This window comes from Notothenia coriiceps, unplaced genomic scaffold (assembly GCF_000735185.1).
Source record: "Notothenia coriiceps isolate Sejong01 unplaced genomic scaffold, NC01 NC01_scaffold00000290, whole genome shotgun sequence".
Lineage (NCBI taxonomy): Eukaryota > Metazoa > Chordata > Actinopteri > Perciformes > Nototheniidae > Notothenia > Notothenia coriiceps.
In genome coordinates this window covers 340,401-350,435 of record NW_011332991.1, presented here as the reverse complement: position 1 = coordinate 350,435, position 10,035 = coordinate 340,401, and the positions used below count along the sequence as shown (strand labels likewise).

General features: G+C 39.0%; 1 long non-coding RNA gene across 1 annotated transcript in view; it reads right to left on the bottom strand.

Annotated features, from left to right (window-relative positions):
• The window catches only part of LOC104940861 (uncharacterized), a 5,034-nt gene extending 3,531 nt beyond the window's left edge, over nt 1-1,503 (bottom strand). Inside the window, exon 1 of the long non-coding RNA XR_797835.1 lies at nt 1,218-1,503. This is a non-coding gene — a long non-coding RNA (uncharacterized lncRNA). The remainder of the gene's footprint in view (nt 1-1,217) is intronic.
• Nucleotides 1,504-10,035: the final 8,532 nt, after the last annotated feature.

Here is a 10,035-nt window from a genome sequence, read left to right as displayed (position 1 = left end):
ATCGAGGCTGCTACGTTTAACCACATATACCTATACACACATCGAACTACCAGAGTATTCCCCCTCGTTTTATGAATGTCACCGGGGCGCATTGTGTGTGTGTGTGTGTGTGTGTGTGTGTGTGTGTGTGTGTGTGTGTGTGTGTGTGTGTGTGTGTGTGTCAGGCCCGGCTCCAGGATGAAATGACTGAGGGGGCTGTTAAAGAATCCAAGGGGGCGACTTTTTTTTCTCACAACAACGAAAAATACTGGCAATGTAATGAATTGACATACCAAGCTTTTTTCCTTCTCACTGCTCACAATATTGTCGCTTCTTTATTTTTATTCCAGATTTACCCCTCTCGTTCTGTTCTTTTCCTCTGATCTTTAATAACAGATAGTACATTATCAGATGGCTGCACTTTGGTTAACAGACTAACATTGATTTCCTCCATTTATAAATTGGCTCTGTAATTATATCATAACCTTTTCTCCTCTATCCCTTAACTCGTCTTCCTATACAGATGTTACTTACAGTACTTACTATCTATCTAGAAAAATGTATCTGGTTGATTTTTTATTTCCAGGATTGAATGTTCAGACCAAGGCCTAAAACCTGGCATTTCATAAGAAAGTGACCAAATGTAATNATGTTACTTACTATCTATCTAGAAAAATGTATCTGGTTGATTTTTTATTTCCAGGATTGAATGTTCAGACCAAGGCCTAAAACCTGGCATTTCATAAGAAAGTGACCAAATGTAATATTGGATAAAACACTACACCAAATGGATAGACGCAGATTAAAGTGAAGTCCCCTGGTTTGTCTCTAGAGTCTAACTGCCATGAGAACAATCAAATCAATGTTCCACAATCCGCCACTAGATGTCGCTCATTGTACCAATACGGTTTATATAATACAGATTACCACAACAGAGCTGTGCAAATGAATTTCCCCCTGGGGACAATAAATCTAATCTAAACTAATGTAATATTCAATCCCATACTTGGCGATTGAGAACATACATTCCTAATTTACCTCGTTTAAAGCACTTTTGTTGTAATACTATGGATTTAGTTGACACCTACTAGCCGAGTTTCTTTTGTCCAATATCTCGCGGGCAGGTACATTAAATTGGAAGAAGAAGAAGAAGGAGTAGAGGTAGAAGAAGAAGTAGTAGAGGTAGAAATACGCTAACGCTACAAAAAGGCACAACACTGTTACTCTGTTTTTCTGACATGTAACATTTTATTTCACCTTGCTCTGTTTTTTAACGCGCATTCAAAAACGGGAACATTTTCGTGAGTTTCAACCGGATACCGGCCACCGGAAACGGGGACTTTGCCTGGAAAACGGGGACGTTTTGTTTACCCATCCGACTGTAGCCTCATCCCAATACCCCTCCTCGACTCCTCTCTTCCCCTCCTCCGGGACTTGACCCAGAAATCGATCAAGGCACGCCGTTTTGAAGGACGTCCCAATAGCTGAAATGCACACGGAGGAGGGGTGCGGGAGGAGACGAAAGGGAGGATACACGCGAGCAGACTACGTGGAAGTGTTTTCACCACCAAGTGCCCCCACCTTCACAGCTGGTCGATTTCAACAGAGGAAAACCGACAACTGGAAGATGAGTGGAAAAGCGTCACATACATGTATAAGTGCTCACAGCTCCGTGGGAATTATTATGTGCAATTCATTTCTAAAAGGCTTCACATTACTATAATTATATTTGTATTTAAATGTAGGCTACATTTTACACCAAAACGGAACACAAAAGCAGGACCCATCATACATTGAATTCCTTGACTAACAAGAGAAATATTCATTCATTTAAATAAATATTTAACCAGAAATGGCCCGGTTCTAAGGGGTTATTCAGTTAAGCCCGATGAGAGGGGATACAGCTGTTCGCGTGTCATCATTAACAGACGTCGTCTAAGAGTNTGGTTGATTTACTGAGTTGATAACCAGCTTCGTAGGACCGCTTATCGACATCGCGTTTGTTAGGGCTATTAAGCCGGGTAAATCGAACATATCCAGTGTCTGTTGAACTGGCTTCGGCGTACAGGGCTCTGGAGGCAGTAACGTGTAACTCAGCAGAATCTGAGAAGAGCAGCACCAGCTGCAAAGACCTGTGCCTTTTACTATTTACTTGACTGCGTTTCCCTTCATTAGAACAGCTGAATAGAGATCGAGGCTGCTACGTTTAACCACATATACCTATACACACATCGAACTACCAGAGTATTCCCCCTCGTTTTATGAAGGAGATGTCACCGGGGCGCATTGTGTGTGTGTGTGTGTGTGTGTGTGTGTGTGTGTGTGTGTGTGTGTGTGTGTGTGTGTGTGTGCGTGTGCGTGTGCGTGTGCGTGTGTGTGTGTGTGCTCAGCTCCGCTCTGTGTGCGTGTTCGGTGTGTTTGTGTGTGTCCGACACCACCAGCATTTGTTTTCAAATTACCGCGAACAGTAAGTTTTCAAAGTACCGCGAACAAATCTGGTTCTCCATAGTTATATTTCTATTCCCAAGTGAAAGAAATTCGTTTAATTTTAATCTCGATGTGCTATAGTCCTGCCGGAGTGCACCGGAACGAACGATACTATCATAAACAAATGCTCACTTACTCACACACACACACAAAACGAGGCCACGCTTTATTAACTTGTGCGCACGCTTTAGTAACTCGTGCGCACGCTTTAGTAACATCTGCGAACCCTTTAGTAACTCGTGCGCACGAGTTAATANCCCACACACACACACACACACACACACACACACAAACACACAAAACGAGGCCACGCTTTATTAACTCGTGGGCACGCTTTATTAACTGGTGCGCACGAGAAAGTAAAACGTGGCCACGTTTTATTTATTTTTCTCTCTATGAACCCTCCAGGGCTCCGTAGATTAGCAACATAAAACAGTATAGAGAAAAATAAATGGATAAATGCAAAAAAGTTGATGATAGTTTTCGCCCTTGATTTTTTCCTGTCCTTTATACTTTTTGTAGTAGCTTTTTTCTACTGTCTAGTTGCAAATGACTTTGTTTTTGTTTTCTTTTATTCATTTGCAGCGTTTGTGTGTCAACATATTGGGTCCTCAACTTGATTTTATTGTTGTGTGAAAGACATTTATTTCCATCATCCGTGGCGGTCCTGTGTTTTCTACACCTATAATCATTTACAATATTAAAACCCTGTAAATATTAAATATTTGTAATTTTTCTATATGATAATTTCTTTACATGGGGAGATATTCACAATATTTCAAAGCAAATATGTTGTTTCTGTGTTTTCAGCTTTCCACTTTAAGCTTATACTTCAGCCGTCAACTCAAACATTAATTATGATTGGGAACATTTCGGAAGTCTAATAAATTGGCAACTTGTTTTCTATTTAAAGTGCGTTGCCTTAGTAGCTTATAAGAATCCCACCCATTGTTTCTGTTCTAACATAACTTCCTGTCACTTCCTGCACCCACCCAGAGACCCCTGATAAGAGATATGAGCAACATTAAGGACTTCTAAGTTAAGCAGGCTGTACTTCATATGTCCAGCTCATTAAAACCTGTTAAGGCCGGCGGGGGCTACGGGGCCTAACGAAACTGTGTCTCAGGGCTTCTTAACATTTAACAACCTATTCATGTGTCATACCCACTTAAAGGTAGGTAATTCACTTCAGAAACACTTGTTGTTATATTCCATGGAATGCTCTTAACATCTCGATAGCAATGAATACATTAAATGCTTTGACAATAAATACAAACAAATATTTAATCTGTGGAAGCCGTGGTGCTGCAAAAAGCACGACCAATCATCTGAGCCGGCCCGGCTTAAATAACTGGATGGCCTACCTGCCTGTCAGCCTTCCATCTCGTGCACAAATGTATCTCGTGCCCTCATTGGTCCTGTGCGCGTTTGTGTGTGTTGGAGGAGGGGCTGTGTGAGGAAGTCTGAAGGAAGGGGCAGATTTTTTTCGGCTGCGTACTTTCAAATTCTAGCGCACTCGAGCTGGTTTCTCCATTCTTACCTACCCTACCTTTAACGGGAAGAAACTCAGCTAACTGACGATATGAAAAATTTGTACCGAAACATAACACAAGACAAGACAAGCGTCTGAATTAGCACTAAGCGAAAGAGTGCTAACACACTTAGCACATAACTCACAGTAGAAATATTGTTTACTTCATCGGATCTGCACAAACAAGATATCATATGAAAGCGGCAGCAAAGGCGAAACCAGACATCACACAACTTAGCTTTACGGGACCAAAACGGCAAATAGGTCTTACCTGTTTTCTGATAAAAAGTTGTGTTCAATGGCATTAAAACGCATTAAAACGCATTAAAACGCATAAAAACGCTGCTGAAGGTTAATCTCTGTGTCACTTTGAAATGATTACTGATAATCCATCATAAAATGTATGTCAATAACCAGAGTTTTCATATAGAGTCTACGAGAGATACAACCCAGCTTCCGGTTTTTGGCATGCTGGCTGCGCATCCTCTCATTCACCAATGGTAATGTTTAGATGGATTTAGGAACGTCCCATCAGTTTTATTGGCTCTAACGGTTCAAAAGTGGTGTCAATCACCAAGATCGACTGATGGGTTCCAGAGATATGGCAAATATACCAAAATGACCCCAGAAGGGTCAAATTTCCCTTTTTCTGCATCAATCTTGATACAGGGTACTTGTTATATGTTATAGTTTGGATTCTTAAAGCTTTCTGTCTACTATCCCATCAATCAAGGCTGGTTTTCACCAGGGGCGGACTGGGACTAAAAATCAGCCCGGGACTCTCGACCTGCCCTCTTCGGTACCGCTAGTAACTACCGCTAGTAACTACCGCTAGTAACTACCGCTAGTAAATTATAAATGGGGGTGGGGGTGCTAGTGACTTATCTGATCAGGCCACAACGTCAGACCGGCCCACTGCGGTACCGGCCCATCGGGACGTTTGGGGCGAATCCCGATGGGCCGGTACCGAAGTGAGCCAGTCACTGGTTTTCACTGTAAGTAATGGTTTATTTTTGGACGGAAGCTATAATTGAAAATGTTTTACTATGTTCAATCTGAATTTACTTTAAAATAAAAACATCTACAGTATCTTGATTCTGACTCGTCTACATCCGACTCACAGGTGTATCATTGCTTGGAGAAAAAATATTATTAATTTACCCCTTTTAAAAGTGAACATATAGTCATTTGTTCTGAGAATGTCATTTTCGAGCCTGAGACCTGAAAAACAGGCTTGGGGCTCAACAGGTCAAATAAAGGAAGACAAGAATTGCACAACATAGACTAATAAATCAACAATTTTCTCACCTAAACAAGTATTTTTTCTTAAAGCGTGCCTTTGGGTTTGCTTTCAATTATCAAGATAAAGGTTTTACTGATCTTACATTTCCCAAAATAATGTTCTCCAGTATAATGTACGTTTAAAAGTTTGTATTGTAGGTTACATTCAGTGTAGGAGGGTCCAAAATGTGTCATGAATATTGCTTCTAACTTTATCACCCACTGACTATACAGATGTATTCACAAGGTCAGAAGAACCCATTAGCTTTGACCTCTCCTACACTAAAAGCACTACCACTTAAAGGGTCAGTCAATTATAAAACATTTTCTCCTTTACCTATAGTGATAAGTACTTCTCTTTCAATAGTTTATACTGTATTTATTTAGAAAAATTACTCATATAATCCCATATATTTAATAGCACAATGCATGTATTCAACTCTGGAATTGTTGTAATGATCTGGATATTTAGAACACATATTTATAATCAACTTAGAATAAAGTTTTATTCAGAATATGCTGGTAATAATACTACCCTATAAGCATTGACATCTATAGTGAGTAAGAAAAAACAAGTTGGTAGTGATCATTTAAATACACTTTTTATTGTTTGCTGTAATGGACCAACTGTGGATTTTTTTTTTCTGCATGCAAATGATCTTTTTAGAAGACTGCGTTTTATATATTTGTATTCTGTATACAGTAGTATATAATATAGCATTTGAGAGTTATAGCTTTTATATGTGAACACGAATAGTGCAAAACTCCACAAGATAAATTAAATGTGTGTCCCTCTGTGGAATACAATAGGAATGTGAATCATAAAAAAAAATTACGGCTGTAACTGTGAGTGTGTTTGTCTCCAGGTACAGTATCAGCCTCCCACACTTCGGTCCTTTTGTTGCTATCGCAGGCCACATCAGTGGCTATGGAAATTAGTGACGTAGTATTTACTGTTCCCAGCACTGTGCAGAGTGTGGAGCTGCTCGCTGCAGATACCCATCTGAGTACAATGCACTTGCCAAAAGAGCTTCCTCTTGCTGCTGCTGAGATGTGCATGCATTCATACGAACCAACACCCACAGATGATAAATAGAGGGCTGGGCCATTAAACTGATCATAGAAGTGTGATCAGTGTGTTGTTTGAAATGTGTTAAAGTGGAGTGTGGAGCGTGGGGTGTGATGTGTGCTCTGTGAGGATGATAGAGGAGATAAATCATTCTGTGGGATTTGTATTAGACTGGCTTTGTGCTTTATTAAAGGGTGTAATTACCACCTTTAAATGATCAAAGAAACTGTGGCTATATTATTTTCCCTTTTTGGATGTAGGCTTTAAAGAACAATGTATGCTGGGATAGGAACCTATGCCATGTGACCCTGGAGAACATGATCTGGTTCATTCGGAAACAGGAACGACTAGCTGTGTCAAATGTATTGGCGATCCATCCAATCGTTTTTGAGGAATTTAACAAAAAAAGTAAAAATGTCAACCACCTTTTGGCACTACAGAAAACAGTCAGGGAAAATCCAAATTAATTAGGTTGCAACCTCTGGGAACCATGAACATCTGTATAAAATGTCATGATAATGCATCCAACAGTTAAGATTTCTAAGTCTGAACCAACTGCTAAACAAACAGAATGCCATTGCCATTGTGGTGTACTGTTGATTGAACCCAGAGTAAAAAAAAGTCCCTTTAGTAAGATAACAGTAATAGTCTATAACACAGGTTTTAGTAACAGCAGCGCTTCCCTCTCCCCGCTGCTCGCACACACACACACATACACACACACACACACACACACACACACACACACACACACACACACACACACACACGATGATGCGATGATGCAACTCCTTTATCAGGAAAATACAAGTATCGTCTTGAGACTCAGTACCTGCGTATCTCTCTAGAACATCCCTAATCCATACATGTAAACTAAACACCTCTACATTGTAATTCCTAGAGCTTAGCTAACTGGGTGCATTTAGTCAAACTTGTTTTTTAGAACCAGACATTTATACAGCTGCCACAGACAGCTTGTTATTTGTTCACTTTGTACTAATGGGGCATTACAAATCTTACTTGAACATCTCCAGCACTCCATCTGTTCAATACATTGAAAGACAAGTGGAACAAGAAGAAATTGTACTTTTTTATCCCCACTGCAGACTTGCTCGGAGGCTTCTGGTAGAAAGATATAGCTATCTGCTGACAATAAGGCCTTTGAGGCCGAGAGTAGAGCCTGTGTCTCATTTACATGGATTGGGGAACTGTGACTCTTTGTAATTCATTTTTTACAGGCTGAGCTTCCAGTCGAAACCTTGGTTGATGGCAGCATGCTTGGGGATGTTAATTTAAAACTGGACTGTCTTGATACAGTCAGAGGAGGGATGGGAGTGGGCGGGGGGTGCAGCATTCCACAAAGGAGGACTTGACTTGTGACTTTTGCACTTTAGATCAATAATTGGATGCAAGTTTTCTTCAAAGCTTCATTGAGTAAAATACATTTTGGATAAAGATACTTGAAGTAATGAAGTCATCACACGTCACTCACATTTTATAGTAGTGTAAGGCATTAGAATAGCAGCTAGCCAGAAAGAAAGTGTTTCACAGTCCAAAGCCACAGACGGGCCAGTTCTTGTAAGTGTTAGAGAATGTCACATTTCCTTGTTCCAAGATGTCTGGACTGATAGCAACATCACTGTTCTCTCACTTCTGCATGCTGTCAGGGGTCCACAGACAGAGAACGAGGGAGAAACACTGCAGTACAACAATGCAGTGCATTGGAACAGAGAAAGGTTCCATAATCATGCAAAGTTTATTACCTTTCCTGGATCACTAATGTGTCAAGCTTTGACTTTGCACGCAATGTCTTTAGACTATGCCAACAAACAGTACATTTTTAGCATATTTGTAATCCTATATCAAACAGATTTTTACTACTGAAAGGATTGGTGTATTTAAGTACACATTTTGTTTATTGCATATATATATTTTCATTTAGTGAAAAAACTCCTGTATTTCTAACTGTGATTATTCCCATTGAGACATTGCATTCATATAGAATACAATACTGAATAGTATTTAATATGTGGTTATATATCTGACAAATTACTTCAACCAGTAACTAATTTAAACGTACTAGAAAAAATGGTGTTGTTGACACAGAATTAATATCCTGAATTTAAGTTTCAATACATATAATATGCATTCAAATGTAGGCACTATACCCTTCGTCCTTCTGCCCAGGGGTTTTGAAAAATGTTACCTTGTAAAATAGATAAAAGTTTGTCGTTTTCTTCAGACATCTTGAGGACCTCCTGTTGTTCCAAAATATATTTTCCTAATTACAACTGAGTGAAAACTCCTGTGATCAATGGGGAATCGAACAAGTGATTGAAATTCTACTGTACAACACCAATGTGAAAGAAAACAATTCAGACTATTTCACATTTCAGGAAAGTAATACATGTGATGTATGCTGACTTATTTAGACCCAAAGACACATTTTTGTGTTTTAAAGTTAAATTATAGATGCTGGGACCTAGAAACAATTTTTTATTTTTTTTTTGTCTCAGCATCATGTATACATCTGGACATGGTGAACAGAGTTGGCATAATGAGAAACAACTGACAGTCATCACGGTGTTGACAAGTATCAAAGTCCAACATTTACTTACAAGGTAAAAGTCTAAAATTCTATTTTAAGGGGAACTGAAATGTAAACCTAGATACAAAGTAAAAAAAAACAGAGCACCTGACCAAAAACATTAACTTTAAACAGGTAGATAACGTGACGATTGTGACGTAGGGATAAGGGGATTATTAATGGTAGCTTGTTCAGTGTGGAAAATGTCAGCATGCAAAAATGTCCTTTCAGGGAAACAAAGTATTTCCCTTTTTTCTACAATAACTTCATTTGTTCTTTAAGCCACTATGTCTCCAAACCAAATGTCACATCTGATCAATTTTCAAGATTATATAATGACCTGTATGATGACCAAAATGCATTATACCGTTTTTTAAAGCAAAAATATGCTGTTGTCTCTAAATGGCTTAGCTATTACGTATATTTAGTAATTAAGTCATGATCTGCAACTCGTCCTCAAAGACTAGTTTCCATGACCGTAGATGGGCACAAAGGTACAACGCCCCACCACAACAGTCACTTCCTAATTTTTGTAAGTGCTCACGAACCCTCGGACCCAGAATAAAAATGTAAAGAACTATGAAGAAGTGAATGGAAAATAGCAGGGCAGTGAAAAGTAGGAGGAAAGGGAAAATTGATAAAGACAAATAAAAGAAAACAATATGTTTTTCTCCCACGGAACCTTAGGTTTTGTGTTACTCTTAATCATCCTCAACAACTGAAAGATGCTATCTCGTAATGCCTCTCTGTTCAAATGTTAAATGTGTTTTTCCTGTGTAACTAGAAGCTAACGGACCATAATTATATATATTATCCTTGAGGGCTGATTCTAAGTGTCCAAAAGCTGTGATATGATCAGGCATGTAATCTTTAATTTCATCATAAGACTAGATGTTGGAATAGCAGAAGGATTTGTTTCTAAACAAGAAAGTCCTGTCTTCCGTATGTCTTAACTAAATTACTTCTGAGCCCAACTTTGACTTGTGATGTTTTACGGATTCTTTTTCTAATATTTATTAGCAATCCCTAAAAAATGGGTAGTTATAAGACACAGTAGAAATGTTCTTGATTGCTAAAGCACACAGTTAAAGCCATCTTGTG